The sequence below is a fragment of the Schistocerca cancellata genome, chromosome 3 (assembly GCF_023864275.1).
Source record: "Schistocerca cancellata isolate TAMUIC-IGC-003103 chromosome 3, iqSchCanc2.1, whole genome shotgun sequence".
NCBI lineage: Eukaryota > Metazoa > Arthropoda > Insecta > Orthoptera > Acrididae > Schistocerca > Schistocerca cancellata.
Window position 1 is genome coordinate 255,883,678 of NC_064628.1, and position 22,551 is coordinate 255,906,228.

At 38.7% G+C, this 22,551-nt stretch overlaps 1 non-coding gene across 1 annotated transcript; it reads left to right on the forward strand.

The window, feature by feature from the left end:
- The first annotated feature begins 21,244 nt into the window (after positions 1 to 21,244).
- Positions 21,245 to 21,318, forward strand: Trnat-ugu (transfer RNA threonine (anticodon UGU)). Its single transcript has one exon. It is a non-coding gene; the product is annotated as a tRNA-Thr (tRNA).
- Positions 21,319 to 22,551: the final 1,233 nt, after the last annotated feature.

The following is a 22,551-nucleotide window of genomic DNA, read 5'->3' on the forward strand; positions in this document are numbered from 1 at the left end:
TCAGATAAAATGTGCATACTCCTGGATGTTTTACAATTTTTATTAACATGTTACATTACTGTTTACAATACGAAAGCAATGCTGGATTGTTACTTGTTATGACTACTTTTTGCAAGTCCTTTCTTCGTTGTGAAGAGATTTTTATTTATACTTATAGTGATCTAAGGTTTCTTTAGTGATCTTCCACTGTTGTTGTTGTGGTCTTTAGTCCTGAGACTGGTTTGATGCAGCTCTCCATGCTACTCTATCCTGTGCAAGCTTCTTCATCTCCCAGTATCTACTGCAACCTACATCCTTCTGAATCTGCTTAGTGTATTCATCTCTTGGCCTCCCTCTACGATTTTTACCCTCCACACTGCCCTCCAATGCTAAATTTGTGATCCCTTGATGCCTCAAAACATGTCCTACCAAATGATCCCTTCTTCTAGTCAAGTTGTGCCACAAACTTCTCTTCTCCCCAATCCTATTCAATACCTCCTCGTTAGTTACGTGATCTACCCACCTTATCTTCAGCATTCTTCTGTAGCACCACATTTCGAAAGCTTCTATTCTCTTCTTGTCCAAACTAGTTATCGTCCATGTTTCACTTCCATACATGGCTACACTCCATACAAATACTTTCAGAAACGACTTCCTGACACTTAAATCTATACTTGATGTTAACAAATTCCTCTTCTTGAGAAACGCTTTCCTTGCCATTGCCAGTCTACATTTTATATCCTCTCTACTTCGACCATCATCGGTTATTTTACTCCCTAAATAGCAAAACTCCTTTACTACTTTAAGTGTCTCATTTCCTAATCTAATTCCCTCAGCATCACCCGACTTAATTTGACTACATTCCATTATCCTCGTTTTGTTTTTTTTTATGTTCATCTTATATCCTCCTTTCAAGACACTGTCCATTCCGTTCAACTGCTCTTTCAAGTCCTTTGCTCTCTCTGACAGAATTACAATGTCATCGGCGAACCTCAAAGTTTTTACTTCTTCTCCATGAATTTTAATACCTACTCCAAATTTTTCTTTTGTTTCCTTTACTGCTTGCTCAATATACAAATTGAATAACATCGGGGCGAGGCTACAACCGTGTCTCGCTCCCTTCCCAACCACTGCTTCCCTTTCATGGCCCTCGACTCTTATAACTGCCATCTGGTTTCTGTACAAACTGTAAATAGCCTTTCGCTCCCTGTATTTTACCCCTGCCACCTTCAGAATTTGAAAGAGAGTATTCCAGTTAACATTGTCAAAAGCTTTCTCTAAGTCTACAAATGCTAGAAACGTAGGTTTGCCTTTTCTTAATCTTTCTTCTAAGATAAGTCGTAAGGTCAGTATTGCCTCACGTGTTCCAACATTTCTACGGAATCCAAACTGATCTTCCCCGAGGTCGGCTTCTACCAGTTTTTCCATTCATCTGTAAAGAATTCGCGTTAGAATTTTGCAGCTGTGACTTATTAAACTGATAGTTCAGTAATTTTCACATCTGTCAACACCTGCTTTCTTTGGGATTGGAATTATTATATTCTTCTTGAAGTCTGAGGGTATTTCGCCTGTCTCATAGATCGTGCTCACCAGATGGTAGAGTTTTTTCATGACTGGCTCTCCCGAGGCCATCAGTAGTTCAAATGGAATGTTGTCTACTCCCGGGGCCTTGTTTCGACTCAGGTCTTTCAGTGATCTGTCAAACTCTTCACGCAGTATCTTATCTCCCATTTCGTCTTCATCTACATCCTCTTCCATTTCCATAATATTGTCCTCAAGTACATCGCCCTTGTATAAACCCTCTATATACTCCTTCCACCTTTCTGCCTTCCCTTCTTTGCTTAGAACTGGGTTGCCATCTGAGCTCTTGATATTCATACAAGTGGTTCTCTTCTCTCCAAAGGTCTCTTTAATTTTCCTGTAGGCAGTATCTATCTTACCCCTAGTGAGACAAGCCTCTACATCCTTACATTTGTCCTCTAGCCATCCCTGCTTAGCCATTTTGCACTTCCTGTCGATATCATTTTTGAGACGTTTGTATTCCTTTTTGCCTGCTTCATTTACTGCATTTTTATATTTTCTCCTTTCATCAATTAAATTCAATATTTCTTCTGTTACCCAAGGATTTCTATTAGCCCTCGTCTTTTTACCTACTTGATCCTCTGCTGCCTTCACTACTTCATCCCTCAGAGCTACCCATTCTTCTTCTACTGTATTTCTTTCCCCCATTCCTGTCAATTGTTCCCTTATGCTCTCCCTGAAACTCTCTACAACCTCTGGTTGTTTCAGTTTATCCAGGTCCCATCTCCTTAAATTCCCACCTTTTTGCAGTTTCTTCAGTTTCAATCTGCAGTTCATAACTAATTGATTGTGGTCAGAATCAACATCTGCCCCAGGAAATGTCTTACAATTTAAAACCTGGTTCCTAAATCTCTGTCTTACCATTATATAATCTGTCTGATACCTTTTAGTATCTCCAGGATTCTTCCAGGTATACAACCTTCTTTTATGGTTCTTGAACCAAGTGTTGGCTATGATTAAGTTATACTCTGTGCAAAATTCTACAAGGCGGCTTCCTCTTTCATTCCTTCCCCCCAATCCATATTCACCTACTATGTTTCCTTCTCTCCCTTTTCCTACTGACGAATTCCAGTCACCCATGACTATTAAATTTTCGTCTCCCTTCACTACCTGAATAATTTCTTTTATCTCGTCATACATTTCGTCTATTTCTTCATCATCTGCAGAGGTAGTTGGCATATAAACTTGTACTACTGTAGTAGGCATGGGCTTTGTGTCTATCTTGGCCACAATAATGCGTTCACTATGCTGTTTGTAGTAGCTAACCCGCACTCCTATTTTTTATTCATTATTAAACCTACTCCTGCGTTACCCCTACTTGATTTTGTATTTATAACCCTGTAATTACCTGACCAAAAGTCTTGTTCCTCCTGCCACCGAACTTCACTCATTCCCACTATATCTAACTTTAACCTATCCATTTCCCTTTTTAAATTTTCTAACCTACCTGCCCGATTAAGGGATCTGACATTCCACGCTCCGATCCGTAGAATGCCAGTTTTCTTTCTCCTGATAACGACGTCCTCCTGAGTAGTCCCCGCCCGGAGATCCGAATGGGGGACTATTTTACCTCCGGAATATTTTACCCAAGAGGACGCCATCATCATTTAATCATACAGTAGAGCTGCATGTCCTCGGGAAAAATTACGGCCGTAGTTTCCCCTTGCTTTCAGCCGTTCGCAGTACCAGCACAGCAAGGCCGTTTTGGTTAATGTTACAAGGCCAGATCAGTCAATCATCCAGACTGTTGCCCCTGCAACTACTGAAAAGGCTGCTGCCCCTCTTCAGGAACCACATGTTTGTCTGGCCTCTCAACAGATACCCCTCCGTTGTGGTTGCACCTACGGTACGGCCATCTGTATCGCTGAGGCACGCAAGCCTCCCCACCAACGGCAAGGTCCATGGTTCATGGATCTGCCACTATTACATTTAATTATTGTGTTTGGCAAACTGGTTGCAAAAATGGATACAATCTCATTAAGAAGTGCATGGAATTCTGAGTTAGCTTTAGGCTCATTGTAAACTCATGCCAGTCAACATTTTTTAAGCTTTTTTTTCAGTTCTTATGTAGTATTACCCTAAATCAGTCTCACTCTTTTTCTTAGAGCATCTCCAAGCTGTAATTTATATAATGTGACTAACTGTGCATCATGATCCAATAGTCCCTTTACCACCAGATAGGCTCGTCTCTCTCTAACTTCTGCTTGTTGAATGAATAAGTCCATACATATTATGTATTGGTTTAGGAGGATATGTGGAACATACACACACGTGTGTGTGTGTGTGTGTGTGTGTGTGTGTGTGTGTGTGTAAGCTTGCACATGCAGTCCACATCTCTTCCTAAACCATTGAACCGATTTCAACCAAACATGGTATGTGTATCCCTTACTGTTTGGCAACAATCACTGTCTGGGTAAGAACCACCTACCTATCATAGTTCAGGACATAAACAAAGAGATATGTGAAAAACTGCTGCATCATGTATGATATTTAAATTTATTACTTCTGTGCTACAAACACTATTCACAACAAATTTCACAGACAGTATCCATACATGCAGCTAAATGTGCCTACAAAATTATATCATGGAACCATACATAGTTCCAGAGATATGATGTCATAAACACTGATATGCATAATAAATTGCCACATTTTACATGATGTTAAATTTATTACTTCTTTGCTGCTAACTCTATTCACAATATATTTTGCATACACTATCTATATATGCCACTGAATGTAATTATAAAAATATATCATTGTATGACACATAGTTCAAGAGATATGACATCATAAACACTGAGATGTGTGAAAAAGTGCCACATCATGCATGAAGTTTTAATACACTTATTCTTTACCATTAAGATTCTCCTACAGTCAAGTCAACTTAAGGAAGTCCTTGACACACAGTTCATTTTTTGTCTCCATTTCTAATAAAACCTGGCAAAATGAACAAAAAGGCAATGACGGGTTTGTCAGCTAGTTATCTATAAGGGTACTACCATCTTAGCAACTTGGGTAGGGTAATTTATGACTAATACCAAATTATAAGCGGATAAAAGCACCTTTCTATCATTTTTCCTGTCAGATTCCTTCAATCCTCACAAATTAATAATCTCTTCCTTCTGTCCAACCCATAGCACAAAAATTCCTCAATTTTTTTCATGGAAATTTCCTAACTACTCATTGGAAACCTGTATACTGCAACAATCACAAATAAGACATTTCCCAATACTAACTCACCAGTATATACTTCTATACACTGATCTATACAGAATTTACTTATATTTAAATTTTTGTACTGATATCCATTTTTTTCTGAATGTTATAAGTCTTCCTCTATCCATGTTGGATCTACATCTACATCTATACTTTGCAAACCACCATGACATTCATGGCAGAGTGTATGTCTCATTGTATCAGTTATTAGGGTTTTTTCCTGTTCCATTCATGTATGGAGCGTTTGAAGAATGATTGTTTGAATGCCTCTGTACATGCAGTAATTATTCTAACCTTATCCTCAAGATCCCTATGTGAGCAATATGTAGGAGGTTGTAGTGTATACCTAGAGTAATCATTTAAAGCCGTTTCTTGAAACTTTGTTAATAGACTTTCTTGGGATAGATTATGTCTGTCTTCAAGAGTCTGACAGCTCAGTTCTTCAGTATTTCTGTGACACCCTCCCACAGACTAAACCAACTTGTGATCATTATTGTTGTCTTTTTCTCTATGTATTCAATATCCCCTTAAGTCCTATTTGGTATAGATCTCTCATACTTTAGCAATATTGTAGAACCAGTCACACACATTATTTGTAAGCAATCTCCTTTGTAGACTGATTGTACTTCCCCAGTATTCTACCAATAAACTGAAGTCTACTAACTACTTTACCCATGACTGAACTTACATGTTCATTCCATTTCATATCCTACAAAGAGTTACACTCAGATATTTGTAAGAGTTGGCCAATTCCAACAGTGACTGATATCACAGTCAGAGGATACTACATTTTTTTTTTTCATTTTGTGAAGTGCAAAATTTTACATTTCTGAACATTTACAGCAAGTTTCCAATCTCTGCATGAATATGCAGCTAATTTATAACCATTTATTTATTTATTCTTGTCACAGCATGAAATTTCAGTGTAATAGATACATACATACACAAACATAATAATGTTTATAAACTAACTGCTAATTTAGAAAAATATTAAAACCAGACCTGTGTCTACTTAGGCATGCATTAAAAGAATGTTTAAAACCGAAATAAAGACAAAGGTGGTAATCTAAGTAACTTTATCCCAGTATTTGGCAATCACAGCGGCTTCAGAGCTTGCAAACATCAAGTAATTAATGCCACATGTTGTAGGACACATTGTACAGTGGTATAAATCTTTTCTTCTCATCCCATCCAGTAAGTCTCCCCTGAACAGCAGTTCTGCATGATTTTTCTGAATTCTACCTTTTCCATAAATCTTGCCAGTCTTCTTCCTTTCCCTTCATCCTTCCCCTTCAACCCTTCTGCCAAAAGAAGGAGCCACTGGCTCCGAAAGCTTGCAGACTTAAATGTGTGTTTTCCTGCCACTGCTTGGTGAGTAGATTTTTTATCTATCCAATTATAACATATTTTTAAAAAAACGATTATTTTCATTGGTATAAGTACTCCATAGTTTGTTGAACTAAAGGGCTGATGATGCATGTGTGTGAATGCAAAATTCTCATTCCACATCATTAAGATTTATCACACAAATGATCCATGGATCATGAAACTAACCCTGTTTCTACAAATTGTCTTTTTTCCGTTGCAACCCCAGTTCTGGGCCTATTTAGAATGTCCCATATTGGCCATTCTTCGGTGAAACTAGCAGCAAGATTTTCCGATGGTGTCATTCAGTAGTATTCAGATCTCATAGTCCACATAGATAATCAAGAACTTGCTGCCAGACAGTGTTGTCTGTTGCCCTCATGAAACATTTCCTGGATGTTAGTCAGGAAGGAGGAGGATGACCATGAGGGGAAATTCCAGCTAATTGGTGTAGGCTTCATATATCCAACAATTAGTCTACGCAACTCACTAAGAGCAATATTCACTTGTTTAGCACGGGCAGAATTATATCAGACAGGGCTAGCAAATTCACTTGTAGTCTTACACTAAAGTAAAGCCGCATTTTTAATTGTTTTAGCCGTGACACTCCAGGATGTTTCCATAATTTTGTGCAAGATGTTGCTTCTTCCAGATACTTTTTGTTTTATGTTCAGACAATGCTGCTTAAAAGTCAACATATGCACAAGAGTGACCCCAAGATATTTGGGCTGGAAACTGTGTTCAGTTGTGCTCCTCACCAAGTCACTTGAAGCTACCTGAGGACATATATTTCCTCAGATGGGTTGCACACACTTGTGTTTGCAATGCATTTGGATTTGGTTTTAACTGGTTCTTACATTAGTATTTATGTAATTCCTCCCAAAGCAGTGTTAAGATTCAGCTGCATCTATTCAATGGTCCCACTCTGGGAACAGAGGGCAAGATCATCATCATAGATGAAACTTCATAAGTAAGTTATTAGACAGGGGATGACTTTTGATATGAATATTAAATAAAAGAGGAGCCATAATATTTCCCTGTAGTAACACACAACTGCGCTGATCTTGAAATTATATGAAAACCCTTCTGCTTTGAAGGAGATCTTGAATTATTCATGTAAGATGGTAATCTTTAGTTATTCCATACATTTTGTGCAGGAGCATTTGATGGTTGATTACAGTGTGACCTGTTGTTAGATCAATAAATGTTACCCCAATGACATTTCTTGTCTCAAACACATCTCCAATGGGCTGGGTTAGATTTAATACTGTGCTGTATATTCCTTATCTGGTTTAAATCCAGCTTGCTTTGGAGTTAAGAGGGGTTTGACTCTTTCTAAGTGTCTATTATGGATCATTCATTGAAAGGTCTTGTAGATGTGACTCCGGTCATCAACTTAATTGTAACCATTGTGTACGTGTGACTATCCAAAACTTCAGTGATGTCATTTAAATACCTGGGCATAACACTGCAAGGCAAGATGAAATGGAACAAACATGTGAGAACTGTGATAGGCAAGGAATGATCGATTTCAGTTTATTGGGAGAATTTTAGAAAAGTGTGGTTCACATATAAAGGAGACTGCATTTAGGACACTGGTGCAACATCTTTTTAAGTACTGCTCAAGTGTTTGGGATCCATACCAGGTGAGGCTGAAGAAAGATATCGAAGCAATTCAGAGGCGGGCTGCTAGATTAGTTACCGATAGGTTCAAACAACATGTAAGTGTTACGGATGCTTCAGGAACTCAAATGGGAATCCCTGGAGGGAAGGCAACATTCTTTTCAAGGAACACTATTGAGAAAATTTACAGAACTGGCATTTGAAGCTGACTGTCAAAAGATTCTACTGCTGCCAACATATATTGCACGTAAGGACTGCGAGGATAAGATATGAGAAACTAGGGCTCATACGGAAGTGTGTAGACAGTCATTTTTCCCTCACTCTATTTGCGAGTGGAACAGGGGAGGGACTAGTAGTGGTACATGGTACCCTCCGCCATGCACTGCATGGTGGCTTGCGGAGTATGTGTAGGTGTAGATGTAGATGCAGATGTAATACTGTACTTCACCATACAGTGAATGGATATCTTTATAATTCCCTTACCTGACTCTTAAAGTTATTTTTTGTGTTTATTTTCCACATACTTCAGGAAGTGGATGTGGATGTTGATGTAGGCTTCAAGTAATTTGGGTCTAGAATTTAAAAAAAAATGTTTTTATCATATTTACAGAATAGTATGACTGGTACACAATAAACACCACAACCAGTTAACACAAAACATCAACAATATTCTCAAGAAAACAAAGATAAAAATAATGACCAGTCCCCATTTGCATAGTACAGGAGAGCTGATGATCAGATGATAAATGCAGTACATAACATTATTATGATAAATGTAGTACACAATTTTATTATACTGTCCAGTAGTGTTAATGTTACCTCATGTAAAAAACCTGAATAATCACCTTTGTAGTGTTGACTGTTGTGAGATGTGCAGGATGAGAGTCAGTAGGTTCCGGAAGCTAGCAACAGGAGTGTGGGGCCATGCCAACTCTAGCACTGTGGCAATGTGGCCAACTACACTAGGTTTCTCGGTAGAAGATCCACGGCACAAACAGCCTGATCGAGTTAGTCCCACATATTATCGATTTGGTTCAAATCTGGGAAGTTTGGTGGCTATGGTAGTATGGTAAACTGAACCTGGTGCTCTTCAAGCCATGTACGTACACTGCTATTTGTGTGACATGTTGCATTGTCCTGCTAACAGATGCCATCATGGGAAGGAAAAACAAACTGCATGTAGGGGTGGACATGGACCCCGCCAGCCGCGGTGGTCGAGCGGTTCTAGGCGCTACAGTCTGGAACTGGGCGACCGCTACGGTTGCAGGTTCGAATCCTGCCTCGGGCATGAATGTGTGTGATGTCCTTAGGCTAGTTAGGTTTAAGTAGTTCTAAGTTCTAGGGAACTCATGACCTCAGAAGTTAAGTCCCATAGTGCTCAAAGCCATTTGACATGGACCCCAAGGATATAAGCATACTTGTGTTGATCCTTTATGCCATCCATAATAACAAGAGCACCCAGGGGATGCCACACAAACATTTCTCAGACCATAATGCTCCCTCCTCCAGTGGTAAAATGAAATTTTCTGAGGTGTAGAAACAAACACGGTTCAGTTGTGTCTTGGTCACAAAACTAAGTTATTTTTAAATGATCACTATTTTTGTCACTTTTTGTACGAGTGTAGTATTGATTACATAAGATATCAACAACTATATTTTCTTCAAACACAAACATTAATGTAACTACTTAAGGTTCTATGGCTGATGTCATGATGATTCAAATTCTTCTGGGCATTGTACCACATCAGTGGCTCCTATTAAACTGTTCCAGAAGCTGTTATGGCAAGCCATGACAGAGGTGTCATCATATTTGATGCAGTGGCCATTTCTGGGAGCAGTCTCAACTCAAGCATCAAATTTGATGTCACCTGTGTTATGGCCCACACTAACAGCTTCAGTGACAGTAAAATTAAACAAGCAATTGAAATGAAAAATCATGTTCTTAATAGAGATGGCATCCTACAGCTCAGTGCAGTATGGAATCCACTGCTCTCAAGGTCAAAGCGGGCACGGTCTCAATGTATGCCCGTATAAGGTGATAGCATGAACACCAGTGATGTCAGCCAGCAGCTGGAGTATATAAAGGTGTACAAACAACACATCAGCACTCACTCTACTCGACAAGCCAAGGAGCATTTGGTCAGAAGTTCATGAAACCACTTGCTAGCTTCATTAGCATCCTGCTTCCTTGCTCGCTGGTGGGCTTATTTGGTGGGTGCATGATTGCTACTTCCCCTGGCATTCATATGTGGCATCATGGGAAACCTATGCAAAATCACAGTGATGGAGTGGCTGGTCAAGCATTTGCCATTTCAATATTTGTAGGCTGAGGCTGGTCTGAGGTGGGAGTCGCAATGTCCACTTCCAGCGCTTCATTGCAAGCTGGGGACCACAGCTGGCGCCACTAGAGAGGGGGGAGGGGGGCGGGGGCATGCCAACGGCTGCATTGAAGGTCCCTCAGGCAGCTGGTTGTGTAAAGGTCTTCTGATTCCATAAAAGGAAACAGCCTACAAGCACTGACTATATGCATGTGAGAACGGTGCAGTCTGATTTGATTTTTATTGCATGTTGTTTTTCCATGTGAACATTTCATCTTAAACAAAAGATTGCCGAGCTGCTCTGTAACTATGCCTGGCACCCATGATTGTTTCCCAGATTTGTACATTGAAATGAGCACCAGATCAATATGTTCAAAAGATTTTTGTCACACTGTTGTCGAAGGTTGGCTCATAGATGCAGTGGCTTTCAAATTGACATTAATGTTTGGTGCAGCTTCCATGTAGTTTCTCCTCCAGAGACTGTGCATCACATGGAGGGGCTCTGTACTGAGAAAGGAAGAGCAATGAAGCATTGCTTTTATTGTACTGTTGAATGCTTTTCATGTGTGACTTAAAAGTATGTATGATTCTTTCAGCGAATCTGTTAGTCTCAGGATGAAACTGTGTGGTCCTGAAGTGTGAAACGTCTTTAATTTTACAAAATAGTTTAAATTCTTGAGAAGAAAGTTGAGTGCTGTTGTCACTGATAATAGATTTCAGCAATGCTTCAATAGAGATGACTACAGACAAAGCAAGAATAGTCTTTGTTGAAGATATCAGTGGTATTTGTAACACAAATGGAAATCTGGAGAAAGCATCGATGAGGATGGGCCAGTAGCTTCAAAGAAATGGTCTGGCAAAATCAGTATGCAGACATGACTAGTGTTCTGATGCCTGTGTCCAAGGAAAATATTGTTGAGACAGAGCTGACTGGTATTTTTGACGTAAGTGACATCTGACCAACATCATTTTATTGTTTGCATCAATATTCTCCAGCAGCAAAGCTCACTGGCAATGTGTTTGTTACGAATATGTCCCAATGGCATTGCTGTAGCATCTATAGTACTCTAGATTTAAGCACCTCAAGAATAGCTGCTTGTGTCTTGACTGATCCTGAATGTGCCAGAATGATACCTTTGTGCACGGTAAGTGCATGCCTCATATTCCATTAAAATTTAATCTCCAGTTGATTAAGTAATGTCTTATCAATAAGCCACTTCATTTTAATATACTCTTTTGATCTATGACAAAACAGGATCTTTAGGCACAAGTTCAGATATCTATTGAAAAAGAAACATCAGTTTAGGAGTGAAACTTTTTGTCTTGCCCTATTGGCAAATGGGAAAGCAAATCTGCATTCACACATTGTGCTGAGGACCTGAATATCATTTCATAGCCATAATTCAATAGAAGTACCATCCAGCATTCCAAACACTGAGGTGCCCCTGTAGGAACAGTATTGTTTGGTCAAAATACAGCCACTAAAGGTTTGTGATCGGTGAGAAGAATGAATTTATATCCTTAGATATAATCATGAAACATCTTGACAAATAAATGCAAGAACCACCTCCTTGATCTGACTGTAATTTCTTTGTGACACTGTCAAGGTCTTTGAACTGAATGCAATTACTGGTAATTCGAGACCATGATGTCGAATGTGGCAGAATGGTGCCTATGCCATAGTCTGAAGCATCCACAGCAGTTGTGAACATTTTGCTGAGATCATAAGTCATAAGACATTTAGCATCAAGCAAACTTTTTTTTAATTTGTTAAATGTGCATTGACATTCAGTGTTCGAGTTCCAAGTAGTAACTTTACATAACAACCCATGCAGTGATTCACTCATGGAAATTTCTTTAGGGTGAAAATTTTGATAATAATTTATTTGTCCTAATGCAGAACGCAACTGCTTGATGTCCTTGGAAGCCAGGAGGTTTTTAATGACATCCTTATGTCGCAGCATCGACTTGATGCTGTATGCAGACAGTATGTGGCCCAAGTATTTTTATTCCCATTGAAGTCCAGGAAGCTCATATCTTTGTTACATTTCAGATTTTCTGCTTGTAGAATTTTGAAAACAGAATCCAAATTCTGTAAGAATTCCTGTGGGTTTGTGCCTGAGACAATTATCTCAACAAGGTAGTTATGTCAACAATCAAAGCTTTTGAATTGATTCTTTGAAATAATGCTGAGACAAACTCAGTGCTCTGGCTATTCCAATGGGCAACCTTTTATAATGGTAGAGACCAAATGGAGTATTTATCAACATAAACTTATGTGTGTCTTCACCCAAAAGAATTTACAGATATGCTTCTTGAAGATCCAGCCTGGCAAAGTGAACACCACCAGCTGATTTCAACATCAGTTCTTCTATCATGGGAATAGGATATGAATCAATAATAGATTGAGCATTAATCACTATTTCAAAATACCCACAGATCCAAAGTGAGCCATTCAGTTTCTGTACAACTATGATCAGCATTGGCCATTGGCTACAGCTATGGCTTCGATAACTTTATTCTGTTGAAGACAGTCAAGCTCCTGCTCTATTTCATCTGTCAACACAAAAGGAATGTAGTGTGCTTTGCAAAATTTTGGCACCACTTTCAGCTTCAGTGTAATGTGTGCTTTGTAACCTTTGATACTGCTTGTTGCTTCAGAAAATATATTTTTTCAACAGCTAATTTAATTTTACATTCAGAATGTCAGTTTGAATTTGAATCATGATTTCATCAATGCCAAAGCCCAAATAAGTAAAAAGAATAAGTCCTAATAAATTCATTGTATTATTTGAATTTACAACTATGAATGTAGCCAGTTTCATAAATTGTTTATACATAACATATGTTGAAAATTGTCCCTTCACTGGAATCTTCTGATCACTGTGACTGGGCAGCGAACTTTGAAAGTCCTAACTTTTGATATGTCTGCAGATTAATTACTGAAACTGACAACCCTGTGTCAATTTCAAAATTGATTGGCACTTTGTTAACTCGAAGAGTTAGTGATAATGACTTGTTATTGCCAGAAAAAGATAGCATTCATATTATGTTTCAGCCATGTAAGTTTTTGAATTTGCACATGTTCATTATGAACAGTAACTGACTTTTTATTTTTAACCATGGCATTACATTTGAGTGTCTAGTGTTTTTGCTCAACACAACCTTATGCCGTCTTTTTTCAGTAATTACAGCATGCGTTGTGACAGAAAAGTCATCTCCTTTTTGCAGTTTATGCCACTGCATGAACAAGTTTGTAACTGAGAATTTTTAAACTTCTTTTCCAATTATTTCAGCAGAGCAACATGCACACCCTGTGTTTTTTGGATCTGGTCTTGCAGGTTGCTTGGCCACGTCAGCTGGTTACGTGTAATGAATACATAGGCATTGCACAGTATTGCTTCAACAGACATGTGTTTGTTTGTATGCCCAAATCAATCACAAGCAATCTTGTAAAGATGTGTTTGTAAGACTAAGCAGGTTCTTTAATTTACTGTTAGGATAGTGCATGATAAACATGTGATGAATTAGTGAGTCTCCATAAGATTCTTACATTGATCATTTTCACAATGAAGTTTACTGTCTGGCAGCAGTAGCATGAACTTGTGAATCAATTTATTTCACAAGCATTTATTTAAAGCCATAATATGAGAGAGTCACTGGTTCACAAGTAGTTTACAATTTCTGAAGAAGCTGAAATACTGTAACCTGCTTATGCTAATAAAAATGATTTTCATTCCCTATTAGCTGATATCTGATGCATGAAGTAACACTGCTCCAGATGCTGGAAACAATTTTTCCAGGACTCAACTTTTTGATTTAATGGCAGAAAGTGTGGTAGCAGCATCTTTAATTGCAGTGGATGGTGTTTGTTGGCTGTCATTCTTGCTTTCCTCAAGACGGGCCAAGCATGCCACCATGAGCTCCTGGGTCTGACAGTTGTTGCAGTAAATTTAGTGTGGGCTGAAGGAGGAATTCCAGTTGGGTCATGTCTGAAAAAATATTCTCAAAACAGTTTATGTAATTCAAAAAAATCTTCCTGGAAATGAAATGGATCAGCAGTACTGTAACATAATAATCACAGAGTAAAGCCATCCACCATTGCCACAAAAATCAATGAAAATATTCATTCATTCTAAGTAACAAGAAAAATAAAAATTTGGCCCACTTAGTTTTTCTTTCTGTTTTTCTCCAATTATGTTTCTTTTCACTCCCTGCCTACTGTTGATGAGAAAGCTGTGGGTCTTCACTGATGAAGTTCCTAATCAACAATATCAAATTTTTCCATGGTACCAAAAATGTTAACTGGCGAAAATTGTTATCAGTTTTTAAAGCTTTTTCTCATTGCCAGAATCTCCTATACTTCTTTAAAGGTGGCTGGTTGCCCACTTGCTAATTAAAATTTGTTTGACAGGGTGGCACTAAAACAGAAATGCAGTAACACAATAAGACATAAGAAATAACATTTCTTAAGAGTAGCTATGTTACAAAATGGTACTTTTCTTTGGCTCAATTCTATGCATGACACTCAATGTCCTAAACCTAATACAATGAAATCTAGATAATTTTTGCTCACTCTGGCAGTCTTTGATGATATCACTACAGCTGAAAGTAGTGATTGAAAACATTCTTGATAGTCCAATTATTCCATGAGTAGTGACTGTTAAGTCTGAAGATATTCTTCGGAGTACTGTACCGAGCTGGCTGCTGGCATTAAACTTGAGCTGCCTAACTGTTGGTTTGGAACTGTCCGAATGTCCATGGTGCATCATTTTTTGTTGGTTGTTGGCAAAGGATTTTAGTGGAAGGAGTCCACCAGTGCAAAGTGTTTGACAGTGCTCCCTATAGCTTCTGTCCACACTATCAGTGGATGTATATGAGATGCTGAAGGAAGTGGTGAGGAAGCAGGAAGAGGTCCAGGTTTCTGAGTGCCATCTGAAGGCTAATGCACGCCACTGAGAAACACCAGGCGACTGGTTATGCCTGTTTGGTGGTGGCCTCTTGCAGTATTTGTCATGTACCCTTAAGCCTGGCACACAGCAAATGTGTATTTGACAATGTCAATTTCATCAATGCACTGTCGATGGCTAGAACAGTTTTCACAGCATGCTGAGTATCAAATGCATCGCCCCAGCCTCAACTCTCCCAACTTTTGAAGAGGCCTAGAGACTTAAATTGACTCCCTCTGTAACAGATGTAAGCCACCTAAGTTTTATGGAACTTCAGATATTTCAACTATGTCTAACAATGCATTACAGCAGATCATTGTGCTAGATATAAACATGATCAGTTCCATTCCATCAGACATATTTACAATAACCTTGCAAGATAAACTTTATAAGTGTGATAATTGGCTCCACTTAGTGCAGCTCATTCTACAAGTGCAAGCAATTCCTGAGTGGAAGTTATTTATGCAGTCTGAAGTTAATTGTGAGAGAAGTGCAGGAACTATCTGGTGATTCATTATTTCATTACCAAGTGACTACAACACAGTTTACATGGCCTTACAATGCACTATCAAAGGCTGAAAGCAGCAAATGCCACATTTACCAATCTAATCTCTTTTCCATCAACACTACATAGTTCACTGACAACATCACACTTACAAATTAACTTCTTCTCAGCAATTGTTTATAGGAACATATTTTATATAGAAGCTTCTTTAATAACTGCAAATAAGTTCTCAATTTATAAACTGAAAATAGCTTCATCATATAAACATAAGCCCAGTGAAACTATTTTGTCTACTCCCATAAGAGAATTGGACATGAAATGCTAGGGAGGCATAGTCTGTCTTTAAAATGAAGAGAGAGCAGCACTCATGACAGGAGTAGTCGGCTTTCCTGGAAAATATTACAACTGCCTTACAGGATGATTAAGAACCAATTATCCACTAGCAGTGGAGAACAGTGTGCAGAGTAGAATCTGTCCATTTTAGCGTTAACACATTTTGTCTCAAATAACCCCCCTCTCTTTGGGAAACACCTTTAAGTTTCTTCTTGTGACATAGTGGGGTAAAGAGGATGGGGAATCACCTGCTCACTCTTCAGTTTGTAGACTTTTGAAGGCAGGAAGTGCATGACCACAATCTGGCAACCTGACTTTCCTCAAAGCATCTACCATTCAACACCTCTAGAAAAAATTTATCCCTTAAAATGGTTCTGCTGCACTTAGATTTGGTAGACACATTTAATATTTCTTCTTAATCCACTTTATTTAACAATAAACATTCATTTTATAACAGTACAACTCTGTTTTAATAACTGCAATTTTTCTGTTTCCTGCGACATGGGAAATGTTAGTCCTAGAGAAAAATGAATCAGTCATTTAATGTAGTTCAATTTTGCACTGAGAATCACTTTCACTTGAAGCCATGATTTTTTAATTATTCCAGAAGCACAAAAGAAGTTACATTAAATTCCCCCACCCACTCACATGCTCACACCCGCAGTAAGGATTTTTAGTATGTTGTTCATGGCACTCCCTTCTATGAATTTCTTCCCTTATTTCACATTGTTTAGCTTCACTCACTGTGCTAATGACCATCTGCTTAATAACATGTTGATCCACCTTTGGAATGGAATACAGCAGCAATTCCATGTAGCATGAATTTAATAAAGCCTTGGTAGGTTTTTGGAGGTATACAGCATCAAATGTCTATCTCAGGTCACATAATTCCCATACATTATGGACCAGTTGTTTGTGGATGTGGAGCTGGCTCCCAATAGCATCCCACTTGTCTTTCAATGGGTTCAGATCAGACAAATTTGGTGGCCAAGACATCAACATGAGTTCCTCAAAACTACTGTAGCATGATTCTGGCACTGTGGCATGAAGAGTTATTCTGCTGAAAGATGCCACCAATGTTGGGGAAGAAATCCAGCATGAAGGGATGCAGTTGGTCCACAATAATGTTCACAGCTTTCATGATGCCTTTGACTATGTCCCATGGAAACCCAGGTGCATGTCTTTCATAGCATAATACTGCTCCCATCAAGCTGCATCCACTGCGCATTGCAGGTTTTGAGAAGCCATTTCCTGGATGACAGCATATCCAGAGATAACCAACATCCTAACATAACAAGAAACATGATTCATATGACCATGTGATATATTTCCATTGATTCACAGTCCAGTCTCAATGATCCCTTGGCCTGCAATCATAATTTATGGTGTCATTTGGTCAACATGTTAACTCACATACCACAGTGGTCATCTGCAGCAAAGCAGCATGTTCAATAATGTGCACTGAATGGTGTTCTCTGAAACACTTCTACCAGCAGCAGCACTGTACTCTGTTATTATATTTGCCACAGATCACCACCTATCCTACTTTACAGAGCAGGCAAGTGTCCAACATCTATGTTCTGTGATGAGGTGTGGACATCTGGCATCTTGTCGCCTACTTCTGATTTTATCATCCTTCAGCTTTCCATAGATTCTCACAAGAGTAGTATAGAAACAGTCAATCAACTTTGTCAGTTCTGAAGCAATTGTTTGCATGTGCCAGGCCATAACAATCTGCCCTTTGTTGAAGTTATTTATGTCAGTGGTTCCTACCCATATTGTCACTAGAATGATTCACCATTTGCCTCCTTCACAATAATTCTTTATTATTCCACTCTCAAACAGAGAGCTGACAAAACAAACACCTTCATCTTCCCACCTCATTTCCCTTATTTTATTATGATGATCATTCCTCACTATGTAGATCAGTATCAACAAAGTAATTTCACATCCAGAGGAGAAAATTAGTGTTTGAAATTTCATGAGAACATCCCCCACAACAAGAAAAACCTGTGTTTTAATTATGTCCACTCCAAATCCTGTATCACATCCATGCCACTCTCTCCCCCATTTCTCGATAACACACAGTGAACTTTGTTGATGTACTCTGTTAATCCTACCTGGTAAGGATCCCACACTGAGCAGCAGTATTCCAGAGGAGGATGGACAAGTGTAATGTGTGGGCAGTTTCTTTAGTAGATCTCTTGCATCTTTTAAGTGTTCTGCCAATAAAATGCATCCTTTGGTTCACCTTCACCACATCTTCTATGTGTTCTTTCCAATTTAAGTTATTTGTAATTGTAATTTCTAAGTTGTTGTTGTTGTTGTGATCTTCAGTCTGGAGACTGGTTTGATGCAGCTCTCCATGCTACTCTATCCTGTGCAAGCTTCTTCATCTCCCAGTACCTACTGCAACCTACATCCTTCTGAATCTGCTTAATGTATTCATCTCTTGGTCTCCCTCTACAATTTTTACCCTCTATGCTGTCCACCAATGCTAAATTGGTGATCCCTTGATGCATCAGAACATGTCCTACCAACCGACCCCTTCTTCTAGTCAAGTTGTGCCACAAATTTCTCTTCTCCCCAATTCTGTTCAATGCCTCCTCATTAGTTTCATGTTCTACTCATCTAATCTTCAGCATTCTTCCGTAGCACCACATTTTGAAAGTTTCTATTCTTTTCTTGTCTAAACTATTTGTCGTCTATGTTTCACTTCCATACATGGCTGCACTCCACACAATTATTTTCAGAAACGACTTCCTGACATTTAAATCTATACTCGATGTTAACAAATTTCCCTTCTTCAGAAATGCTTTCCTTGCCATTGGCAGTCTACATTTTATATCCTCTCTACTTCGACTATCATCAGTTATTTTGCTCCCTAAATAGCAGAACTCATTTACAACTTTAAGTGTCTCATTTACTAATCTAATTCCCTCAGATCACCTGATTTAATTCGACTACATTCCATTATCCTCGTTTTGCTTTTGTTGATGTTCATCTTATATCCTCCTTTCAAGACACTGTCCACTCCATTCAACTGCTCTTCCAGGTCCTTTGCTGTCTCTGACAGAATTATAATGTCATCAGTGAATCTCAAAGTTTTTATTTCTTCTCCACGGATTTTAATTCCTACTCCAAATTTTTCTTTTGTTTCCTTTACTGTTTGCTCAATATACAGATTGAATAACATTGGGGATAGGCTACAACCCTGTCTCACTCCATTCCCAACCACTGCTTCCCTTTCATGCCCCTCGACTCTTATAACTGCCATCTGGTTTCTGTACAAATTGTAAATTGCTTTTCGCTCCCTGTATTTTACACCTGCCACCTTCAGGATTTGAAAGAGAATATTCAGTCAACATTGTCAAAAGCTTTCTCTAAGTCTACAAATGCTAGAAACTTAGGTTTGCTTTTCCTTAATCTATCTTCTAAAATAAGCCGTAGGGTCAGTATTGCCTCACGTGTCCCAACATTTCTACGGAATCCAAACTGATCTTCCCCGAGGTCAGATTCTACCAGTTTCTCCATTTGCCTGTAAAGAATTCGTGTTAGTATTTTGCAGCTGTGACTTATTAAACTGATAGTTTGGTAATTTTCATGTCTGTCAACACCTGCTTTCTTTGGAATTGAAATTATTATATTCTTCTTGAAGTCTGAGGGTATTTCGCCTGTCTCATACATCTTGCTCACCACATGGTAGAGTTTTGTCAGGGCTGGCTCTCTCAAGGCTATCAGTAGTTTTAATGGAAAGTTGTCTACTCTTGGGGCCTTGTTTCCACTTAGGTCTTTCAGCGCTCTGTCAAACTCTTCACGCAGTATCATATCTCCCATTTCATCTTCATCTATATGCTCTTCCATTTCCATAATATTGTCCTCAAGTACATCGCCTTTGTTGAATTTATGGCATTTGGATTTGATTGGTTTATCATGTCACCGAAGTTTGACAGACTCCTTTTAGCACTCATGTGGATGAAGGTAAGTTGCCAATTTTTGCACCATACAGATATCTCAAGTAAATCATTTTGCAATTAGTTCTGATCTTCCAATGACTTTACTAGACTATAAATGACAGCATCATCTGCAAAAAAACCTAATACAGCTGCTCAGACTGTTGCTAAACCATTCATACAGATAAGGAACAACAGAGGGCCTATAACGCTGCATTGTGGAATGCCAGAAATCACTTCTGTTTCACTTGATGACTTTCTGTCAATTACTGTGAACTGTGACCTCCCTGACATAAAATCAAAAATCCAGTCACATAACTGAGATGATATTCCATAAACACACAATTTGATTATGAACCACTTGTGAGAAATGGTCTCAAAAGCCTTGTGGAAATCTAGAAATGCAGAATCAATTTGAAATCGCTTGTCAATAGCACTCAGTACTTCATGTGAGTAAAGAGCTAGTTATGTTTCACAAGAAAGATATTTTCTAAATCCGTGTTGACTATGTGTCACTAGACCATTCTCTTTCAGGTAATTCATTATGTTCAAACACAACATATGTTCCAAAATCATGCTGCACATCAACAATAATGACATGGGTCTGCAATTTAGTAGATTACTCCTATCGCCTTTCTTGAAAATTGGTGTGACCTGTGCAATTTTCCAGTCTTTGGGTACAGATCTTTCATCGAGTGAGTGGTTGAATATGATTCACCCACATTCTCAACGCATTGTCCCACACTACATTCGTAGTGCCCCCGCCCATTACACTCATTACTCTCGGCGTGTTGCCAATTCCCGTAAGAGTTTGGGCACTGTTTGTGCATTCGCACAGAAGAAGAAGATGGTCAAGTGGCCGGTGAGCCTTAACTAGATATTTATAAAGATGGTATCTGTTCTTTCGGACACATTGAGAATGTGGGTTTCGCTTGAGGCGTGCCAGAGATAAATCCCTGCCGTCGCGCTATCCTCTGTGTCCTCGGTGGCTCAGAGCGTCTGCCATGTAAGCAGGAGATCCTGGGTTCGAGTCTTGGTCAAGGCACACATTTTCATCTGTCCCCGTTGACATATGTCAATGTCTGTAAGCAGCTAAGGGTGTTCGTTTCATTGTAATTTCATTCTAATGAGCCGAGCCGCTTGGTCACCGATGGTATCTGTTCTTTCAGACATGTCCGAAAGAACAGATACCATCTTAGTAAATATATACTTAAGACTCATCGGCCACTTGACCATCTTCTTCTTCTGTGTGAATGCACAAACAGTGCCCTAACTCTTACGGGAATCAGCAACGCACCGCGAGTAATGAGTATAATGGGCGGGGGCACTACGAATGTAGTGCGGGACAATACGTTGAGAAAGTGGGTTTCGCGGGAGGCATGCCAGAGATAAATCCCTGCAGTCGCACTATCCTCTGTGTCCTCGGTGGCTCAGATGGATAGAGCGTCTGCCATGTAAGCAGGAGATCCTGGGTTCGAGTCCCAGTTGGGGCACACATTTTCATCTGTCCCCCTTGACGTATGTCAACACCTGTAAGTAGCTAAGGGTGTTCATTTCATTGTAATTTCATTATAACGAGCTGCTTGGTCACTGATGGTATCTGTTCTTTCAGACATGTCCGAAAGAACAGATACCGTCTTAGTAAATATCTAAAATAATCGATTTTTGACTTACAGACTACCCTCTTGAATTCAGATTTGATAAATACTATATCGTGTTCATTATTAACATTTGACAAAATGAACTTCATGTCATGGACTGAGAGGCCACTGACTACTGATTTTGCAATATAATTTTGTTTATTAGATCTTTCAACAAATATATTATCAATGCTGTGAGCAATTAGCTACCCTAGTCGGGAAGTTTAAAGTAGAAATTAAGCTGAATAATAGTGTTGCTGAGTGTAATAAATTCTTACTGGGAGAGTTCTTAAGAAAATCTCCACTAAAGCAACCACTATTAAAAAAACAGACCAGTAGATATTCAAGGTGATTTATGAATAGATTAAAGTTACCTGCAGGTGCTCGGTATACTCTTACTATTAAGAAGGATTTGTTATGAAATTCTGCTTCTGTCACACATGCTTCCGTATGTGTATTAGGCAAAATTTATAAATGTCTCTCTATGTTCTTAAATGTTTGACAATTTCATATAATTGTGGCAATTCCTCCTTTTTCCATTTCTGCTCTACAAAAGTGAGATGCTAACTTAAAAATCTTGTAACATTTATCACATCTAAACCAGTGCTCACACAATGTTCAGAGAGGCAGATTATGTCAGCTGGGTTTGATGACTCTAATTCGTCAACACAGATAAGTAGCGCATTAATTTTAAATCTTAGTCCTTGAATATTTTGATGTAGTAAATACAGATGGATTTCACCTTGACTGAGTTAAAATTGGGTGGAAATAAAATTTCTGCTGATTGCTGAGAATTTTTAACCAGCAGCTGTTAGTCCTGATGCAATATGCCAGAATTATGTTGTTTACTTTTTTTCTCAAAGAGAAGGTTTGTTCAAACTAAAACCTCTCAAAACTTGATTTTTTCTGTCCACCTGACCCTAAAAAAGACACTGTTGTGAACCTCTTAAATACTGGTACTTTATCACTCATGCAAGTGTCCCCTCTCCCCCCTTAAATAAGTGACTACTTAAAACAGTTTCATAATAGACAACTGTTATTCAAACAGCATGTAGATCTGGTTATTTTCATTTAGTCATTGTATTA